Source organism: Pogona vitticeps, chromosome 1 (genome assembly GCF_051106095.1).
Source record: "Pogona vitticeps strain Pit_001003342236 chromosome 1, PviZW2.1, whole genome shotgun sequence".
Lineage (NCBI taxonomy): Eukaryota > Metazoa > Chordata > Lepidosauria > Squamata > Agamidae > Pogona > Pogona vitticeps.
The window spans coordinates 191,176,326-191,184,526 of NC_135783.1; the positions used below are offsets into that span (position 1 = coordinate 191,176,326).

Sequence of the window (8,201 nt, forward strand, 5' to 3'; positions counted from 1 at the left end):
GCCCAGAGTCTGATTTTATTTTAGAATATTTTATCCTTGCTATTATTTTTATTGAAGCTGCTTTAGTGGCCCTTCTTAGGCCCCAAAAAGTGGCATACAAAAAGATGATTGTACAAAATAATTAAAGAATGTCTGGAATTTCAGGTGTACTGTTGTTTGTTGGTAGAACACATGACTTTCACACAAAAGCTCACAGCACAGTCTTTGGTTAAAAAGAAACCTTCTGTTTACACACTGTTTCCTATTCTAACTGTGAATTACTACGTCAAATTAAAGGAGAGCAGGCCCATTTGAATAAACAGTATTTATGAAGTAGTTGAGTTACAAATCCCCATTGATTCAATGGGCCTACTCTATTGTGATTTACTATGCTAAGCAACAGGATTTTGGCCACTGCAATAATATGGACCGGGAAAAGTTAAATTCTGCTGACAAGAAATTGAAAGGTTTAAATGCGTCATTTTAAGTAATCAGCTGTGCAAGATATTCTCCTATCAGGCATCTATGGACTTAGGGGTTTGGTGGATAGCTTATACCGTTCTCTCTGTGCTATTAAATATATGAGTAAATCTCATCTCTTTGTTCCACCACTGGGAAAAGTACACTGAGGATGTTCTTTGAGTGGTAACAAGATATACGATCTCTCAGATAGTGCCCTGAGTTTAGAATGCTCTTCTTTGACCAAGCATTAACCTTATTTATGTACCTCCCCCACTTCATTTGTCCTACTATGCATTTATAATGGGTTAGCTTCTTACTGACTTGCTATATGACTTGTGTATATGTGGTCTAATTCCTAGTTTATTGCTACATGTTCTAACGCCATCGTTACCCACCTGGATGATTTTGTTGTTGTTGTTGTTTAATAAGATATAAATGGAAATCTGCAACCATGAATGCATGCCTTCACATGGTAAGGGGGTTGGAGTGTGTCAGGAAAGCTAAAAACAATATCATGAGGACATTAGACTTTCTTGTTTAGTCCTAGCAGGGTCATCCATGGCAGAATGGTCAAAGCTGAGAGATCAGAATATGTGCATCCATCCTCTTCAGAAATGAATAGGCACATCAGCAGAAGAGAATGAATAGGTCAGCAGTACAGTATCTGGAGCAAATAAATTATTGAAGCAGTTACGGGGCAGCAGTGGTAGTAAAATGGGATATTGGTAGAGGATCTATCATAGACAACTGCAGTGACACTCTAGCTAACCTATTAGTACTACGAAGAAACTAGTGCAAACCACTTTTGAATATTGTGGACCTTGAAAACTCTATGATGAGACAATCCAAACCAACACAAGTTTTCATTTGGAAAAAAATGATTCGCTAAAACAACTTGCATGAAAGATAGATGGCTGAAAAATGCAGTGAATGAATAAATACTGAATTCCTGTGTGCATGAATTAACAAACCGATCTGGGCTTCAGTACAATATTTTAATAATGCAGCTGCCATGTTCATTCGTTTCAATGTATCCGGAAACTAATCTCCTGTGTATGTTACCACACTCAACTATTGTGCTTCTATTCTGTTTTGAGTGATGGCTTAATAATGCTTCGCAGTTGCATGACAATTCATTAACAATGCTAGTTAAATATTAAATTATCTTCCAATACTCCAAATTAAAATTAATAAATGCTATTTTAGAAATAAAGCCTATTCAAAGTATATTCAATTATCAAATATAATCTGAAGACATCAAACTTTAAAAATATTGACATCATATGGCAGTGGCAATTACATTTATGTAATACTTCCTCTTGCACAGTCTTGCCAAATTCTTGCAATTTTTCTGTTTTGCTGCAACCTCTAGGCTATATTCCAATCAACTGCAGAAGGTCTCTTGACATTCAGTTGTAGCTGAGAATGGGGGAGCAGAGGGTTTAGTGGAAGGGAAAAATAAGGAAGTCCTGACTGTACACGTCACATTGTGCTGAGTCTTCTCTGGATCTACTGCCAGTCTAATAATTCCAGCATCACAAAAGACAGGAGCCCTATATACAGTAGATGTTCTGTCTGGGTACAATTGAATGCATGTAGAAATTCAGGATTATGCCTGCTGGCCTTTACTCTCCACAAATATAATGTTAAGGTCCTGTCCGCAAAGGCACTTCCACACTTCCCAACACAAGGAACTCTTTACATATAATTTCTTGTTTCAACAGAATACACATTACAGAGTCAGAGCCCATATCTGATTGATTATATATACATAGGCCCTTATGCAGACGAACATGTAAAATCTGGGTCCTGGAGCACCATCCTATCAGTGCTCAGTTATGGATCATTTGAGAGTATCATTATATTCAATTTGCTTTAAATCAGTTTTTAAAGCTTTATATAGAAGTGTTGAGGAACCAGATGAGCTCCTTTCCATACATTCAAGTTGAAAAGCTGCACAGAGCTATGATCTGCAGTCTTTTCGGAGCCCCCATTAGTCCATGAACCACAATACTGACTTCTTAATCCCAGTTCGTCCAATATAAATATAATATTAACAGTTGATCTTAAAGTCTGTATACCTGGCTACTTCTTGAGCTTGATAATACAAAGGGATTCTTTTTAAAAATTACTTTTTAAAACATGTTCACCAAAGATATATTCACAATGCTGAGAATAAATTAGCATCTTTCATTGTATTATCTGTATTGGTTTGGTGTAGTTTTTCTTTGATGTTTTAGTATCCAAGTTTATGTATCAACCACTGATGCTGATGAGGCTGAAATTGACCAATTCTATGAACACGTACTACACCTTCTAGAACTGACATCAAAGAAAGATGTCCTTGTCATTATACGGGACTGGAATGCTAAAGTAGGGAGTCAAGAGATAAAAGGAACAATAGGTTAAGGTTGGCCTTGGAATACAAAATGAAGCAGGGCAAAGGCCAATAGAGTTTTGTCAAGAGAACAAGTTGGTAATCACAAACACTCTTTTCGAAAGACACAAAAGACGACTCTACACATGGACATCACCAGATGGGCAGTAACAAAATCAGATTGATTATGTTCTCTGCAGCCAAAGGTGAAGAAGCTCTATACAGTCAGCAAAAACAAGACCTGGAGCTGATTGTGGCTCTGATCATCAGCTTCTATTAGCAAAATTCAAGCTTAAACTGAAGAAAGTAGGAAAAGCCACTGGGCTACTCAGGTATAATCTAAACAAAATCCCTTATGAGTACACGGTGGAAGTGAAGAAGAGATTTAAGGAACTAGATTTGTTGGACAGAGTGCTTGAAGAATTATGGATGGAGCTTCGTAACATTGTACAGGAGGCAGCAACAAAAAACATCTCAAAGAAAAGGAAATGCAAGAAAGCAAAGTGGCTGTCCAACAAGGCCTTAGAAATAGCAGAGATGAGAAAGGAAACAAAATGCAAGGAAGATAGGGAAAGTTAAAGTAAATTGAATGTGGACTTCCGAAGAATAGCAAGGAGAGACAAGAGGGCCTTCTTAAATGAACAATGCAAAGATATTAAGGAAAACAATAGAAAGGGAAAAACCAGAGATCTGTTCAAGAAAACTGGAGCTATTAAAGGAACATCTTATGCAAAGATGGACATGATAAAGGACAAAAATGGTAGGGACCTTGCAGAAGTAGAAGACATCAAAAAGAGGTGGCAAGAATACACAGAGGAATTATACCAAAAAGATTTGGATATGCCGGACAACCCAGATAGTGTGGTTGCTGACCTTGAGCCACAAATCCTGGAGAGTGAAGTCAAATGGGCCTTAGAAAGCATGACTAACAACAAGGCCAGTGGAGGTGAAGGCGTTCCCGTTGAACTATTTAAAATCTTAAAAGACAACGCTGTTAATGTGCTACACTCAATATGCCAGCAAGTTTGGAAAACTCAGTCTACATCTCAATCCCAAAGAAGGGCAGTGCCAAAGAATGTGCCAGCTACCGTACAATTGCACCCATTTCACACACTAGCAAAGTTATGCTCAAAATCTTACAAGGTAGGCTTCAGCAGTATGTGGACTGAGAACTCCCAGAATTTATGCTTTTGAATTGCAGTGCTGGAGGAGACTCTTGAGAGTCCCCTGGACTGCAAAGAGAACAAACCTATCCATTCTAAAGGAAATCAACCCTCCAATACTTTGGCCATCTCATGAGAAGAGAAGACTCTCTGGAAAAGACCCTGATGTTGGGAAAGTGTGAAGGCAAGAGCAGACGGGGTTGACAGAAGATGAACTGGTTAGACAGTGTCATCGAAGCTACCAACATGGGAGGCAGTGGAAGACAGAAGGCCTAGCGTGCTCTGGTCCATGGGGTCACAAAGAGTCGGACATGACTTAACGACTAAACAACAAACTAAAAGAAAATTCAGGTGTTTCTGTTGTAATGCTCACCCAGGCTGTAGGACCACCTGAAAAGAACTGGAGTACCGAAAGGTTCTTTTCTTAACTGATGTTTCTGTTCACACGCCTATCAAAGTTTTAGAATATCATTCCCCATCTCCTGATGAACCTCAAAATTGATGCTGAGCTAGAGGGGGGGTGGATTTTTAGAGCTGAACCAACATGCAGCATAGGAAGAATAAAGTACCTCTCTTTCCTATCTGCCAGTTCATCCCTTCAAGTGCAACGTGGCTTTACTTGCCCATTCATATAGTTGGGCAAATATCTAGGGTAATATTTTTCCCCCAAAATATAAGTACATTCTCTGGGGTAGTCTGTTGATTTGTATTATTAAATCTACTTCAGTTCATAAAGTTATTTAAATATATAACCAAATTAACACTGAACATTGAAACATTTCATCAATAGCTGGGAAAAATGCAACATTTACATGTTATCCTGGCAAACGAACTCACAAACAGGATAGATGCAAGATTAGGACTTAAAGATAAGAAAACAAAATCAGTAAGATTGGTTTCATAGATTTGTAGAATAATTGTTTTCTTCCTTAGACTTCAAAAAGTTTTTTAAATGGATTATGTAATTAAACATTACAGATGCATTACCCTTACATATTTAATCATGATATTGTGTGGAGATTTCCACTGACACATTGAAAATCAGGATTGTCTTATTCCCTCAAAAAATTCCATTGCCTTCTGCATCTGTTTACAGATAATAAAAGAAACAGCTGTTTTAAATCTAACAGGTGTGAACAATTCGTTTGACCCTTTCAACAGAAGCCAAATTCAATTTCCAATTTGAAGGTTTTTAAATTATACCCCAAATGATATTTTCACCAATGTGAACAAATTTCATTTATTATAAAAATCCATATAGAACACGTATTTATATGTTAATGTATAACAGATATGAAATAAAACAAGAGCATTTGTGGCATTTTAAAAGACTAACAGATTTATTATGGTGTAAGCAATCATGGATTACAGCCCAAGAGTTTAATTCAAGATTACACTGTGCACATGCTGAACTAATTATGTCAGATGTGCTCCATAAAATCTTTAGTCACACAACTGAACAGCCTTTCTTTGCCAACTGTTGTATATCAAATTCACCTCTGAAAACCATGATAATTATGAAGTAACAGAGTATCAAATTCATAGCAGTAATATATCTCTATTTTAGTTAAGCTATAAATGATAATCAAGCTTGAAATTGTATATTTATTTGAAATAACTCTTCGGTATCATTTGCAACCATGTGTCCTTACCAAAATTTGATAAAGTATTTCCTTGTTTAAACAGGCAATAATGCTAAGTGTGTTGGCTGGAATAATAAAATTGAAATAAAAAGGAGAAAAGACTTACGTTTAGAAGGAATTACATAAAAAATACATAAAATATACATATAAACGAGCAGTTAACTAATTTCACCAGCAGTGGATCCAGTAAAGACATGGTACAAAACTATCTGTAATAATTCATAATTAGTTGGCTGTAAATAAAAATAAAAATATTGTGTTCTTTCCTTTGAATATAAAAATGCTTAAAATGTATCTTAACATAAGTTGTAAATTATATTGATTTTATTACCTTATGGGCTTCAACTTTGTACATAGAGAGATCATCAGGCAGTTTCTTTCAGTATGATTCTCCTACAATTAAAAAATTTAAATTAAATGATATACTGTAATAAGAAATGGTTTTTATGGGTAAATTACAAGTCGTACAGCAAAGGCTGGACTGTAGGAATTAAATACATACTAAGGACATACAGCCCAACATGTCAACTCAGAGAGCAAGTGGCTTGGTTTCAGCACATAGGTTGGAATGGGTACGCTGAGGTCCATTGGATCTGATTATATTCCCTGTGGTATTCTTTCCTTTTAACAAGCATTTTACATTTAGGGATTGAGGTTCACTCAGCCTTCCATCCTTCCAAGGTCAATAAATTGAGTACTAAGCCTGGTGGAGGGGCAGTGTGTAGCCTGTACAATTAAATTGTATACTGTCCAGAGAGTGCTTTAAGCATCATGGGGTGGTATATAAGCAGGGCACTTTCTCTTTTTAATAAGAAAATCATTTCCAAGTATAGGTAGTTAGCATGAGGGGAATTGCTGCAATTTCCCATGTAACCAAAGATGTTCTAATTGTTGCAATGAAGACTTTTGTCTTATGTGGAGCAAGAAATGCCTGGTGTTCAGAGTAGATTCTGAAGAGGTGCTTTTGATTATTTTGCAAGTATAACTGACTACTGCAGCACACCAAAGAATTTCAGAAAATCAATCTGTGCTTTATAGACTATTTATTTATTTTATTTATTTATTGGACTTATATACCGCCCCATAGCGCTACAAGCACTCTCCGGGCGGTTTACAATTTTTAATTATACAGGCTACACATTGCCCCCCCAGCAAGCTGGGTACTCATTTTACCGACCTCAGAAGGATGGAAGGCTGAGTCAACCTTGAGCCGACTACACTACAATATAGCCTTTGACTGTGTGGATCATGAGAAGCTATGGGCTATTCTGAAATAAGTGGATCCACCTCAGTACAGTACTTGATTGCCTTGGTGCGTAATCTATCTAGTATACAAGAAGCTACAAGTTAGGACAGAATATGAAGAAACAGAATGGTTTCCTACAGCCGAAGGTACATTTTCTCTATCAGATCAATTTGTATGCAAAACTTGATATATGGAAACCTGGACTAGACTCAGATTAAGGAGTGAAAACTGGTGGAAGAAACTTAAATAATTTAAGATATGCAGATCACACCGTCCTACTGACAGAAGAGAAAGCTACTAATCCTACAGTGCAGCATTCTTATGTGACTGTGCTAAAAAGCGTATTTTCTACTTCTTTATTTCTGCCTATACCACTTCCAAAACCTAACCATATAGATTTCTACTCAAAGGTTACACTTTCCTTCATTTACATTTTTTGCTTACTATATCAAAAAGCAGCCATCTCACATACGGGCAAATCTCAAAAGAGACGTTCGTGTCCTGCTTCGCACGGAACTGAACCCTGAATTTCCTCCAAAAGCAAGCCTGGGTCATATGACACCCCCTCTGCCCCATAATATCCCTCAAGATACACCTCATAAGATTTCTTCTTCATTTGCTCTTTCAGCCTTACTAGCTGCTGAAGGGGGAGGGGAAAGCGCGGGAAATTACCGCGTACCCTACACCAGAGCAAAGGTGTGTGTGTATAAACGTACCATCTATTTAAAAAAAAAAAACACCAAACCACACACTGTTTCAAAACCTGCCCTTTCTTCCCACTTGAGGTTTTCGACGCAGCCCCCGGCACAGGGCGGCAGTTCAATTTTACCATTCGTCAAAATTAGGCTTTTTTTTTTAAAGGCGGGTTGAGGCTCCGAAGGGAAGGAGAAGGCAGGCAGAAATCACACCCTTTCACGCCGTCGACAACTCAGGGCGAAGTACCTGGGCACAACCTGTTGTCTATCCATCCCCTTCTAACCCCCTAATTCCAATGGGTCCGAGAGGTCGAGGCGGGGGACCGGGATGGGATGGCCGGCGGGTCTCGGGGGGGGGTGGTGGTATTTTCCCTGGAACGGGGTGAGGGGGGGGGAAGAGAAGGGGCGGCGGCCGGCCTCTGCTTTCCGAGCCCTGAGCTGGACGGGGGGGGGGGGGCGGCGAGGGCGAAGCTGCTCCGCTGCGACCGTTGAGGCGGCCGTTGCAGCGCCAGAAGGAACGGAGGGAGGAGCGAGGGAAGGACTGAGCCCGCCGTCGAGCGTTTGCCTCGAGAGCCTTCCTGGAGATGCTCGCTGAGAGGGCCGTTCTCCACACGCACGCACAAGCACCCCTTACCC

The 8,201-nt window shown here is 38.9% G+C and overlaps 1 protein-coding gene across 1 annotated transcript in view; it reads right to left on the reverse strand.

The window, feature by feature from the left end:
• The window catches only part of AKAP19 (A-kinase anchoring protein 19), a 144,947-nt gene extending 136,973 nt beyond the window's left edge, over positions 1 to 7,974 (reverse strand). The window contains exons 1-2 of the transcript XR_013545247.1: positions 7,813 to 7,974; positions 5,956 to 6,017 (exon numbers count right to left, since the gene is read on the reverse strand). The gene's annotated coding sequence lies outside the window, so the exon portion shown is untranslated. The remainder of the gene's footprint in view (positions 1 to 5,955; positions 6,018 to 7,812) is intronic.
• Between the last annotated feature and the right edge of the window lie 227 nt (positions 7,975 to 8,201).